Genomic DNA, 482 nt, shown 5'->3' with positions numbered 1-482 from the left:
TATAAATATATAAATATATATACAAGAAATGCAAGCTGTAACACGAATAGATATATGCACACCAATAGTCATAGGAGCGCTATACATAATAGCAAAAAGATGGAGACAGCCTAAGTGCCCAGCAATGGAAGAATGGATGAACAAAATTTGATATATACATACAATGGAATATTATGCTACCTTGAAGAATAACAAAGAAGCTGTAAGCTACCATATAACATGGATGAACCTAAAAGACATTATGCTGAGTGAAATTAGTCAGTCACAAAAGGGTAAATATTGCATAAAACCACTATTGATAAAGCTTAAGAAAAGATACGCATGCTAAAAGGGGGAAAATCCTTTGTTGGTTACTGCTGAGGATGGGGTGGGGAGTTTGGGGGGAGATGGAGGGAAGCAATGGTACAGCACAGGATAGAGGGCAGACATATCATAGTTTGGGTGTTGGGGAGGACAATACACAAGAAGGGGGAGGACATGGA

Source organism: Chrysochloris asiatica, unplaced genomic scaffold (genome assembly GCF_000296735.1).
Source record: "Chrysochloris asiatica unplaced genomic scaffold, ChrAsi1.0 scaffold00211, whole genome shotgun sequence".
Lineage (NCBI taxonomy): Eukaryota > Metazoa > Chordata > Mammalia > Afrosoricida > Chrysochloridae > Chrysochloris > Chrysochloris asiatica.
This window is presented reverse-complemented; position numbering follows the sequence as displayed.